We start from the raw sequence: 253 nt of genomic DNA, 5'->3' as shown, positions 1-253 counted from the left end.
CGCATGCACCACACAGAACGCACTGCAACTGCCTCTGCAACGCAATGCTGCAATGCACATGCAGTGTTCCATTGGAAATTAATGTACTTCTGGTGTACCAAAACGCAATGATGCTGTCTGTGTGATCGAGGCGTTACACTTCACCTCTAATGGGTACTCGATCACTCCCCTAATGAATTAAAAAGCATTGAATTTGTATAAGCATAGGATAGTGGGTGTTGCACCATATTCCTTTTATTCCATTTCTTTTAAA

Source organism: Salvelinus namaycush, chromosome 15, assembly GCF_016432855.1.
Source record: "Salvelinus namaycush isolate Seneca chromosome 15, SaNama_1.0, whole genome shotgun sequence".
Taxonomy (NCBI): Eukaryota; Metazoa; Chordata; class Actinopteri; order Salmoniformes; family Salmonidae; genus Salvelinus; species Salvelinus namaycush.
This window is presented reverse-complemented; position numbering follows the sequence as displayed.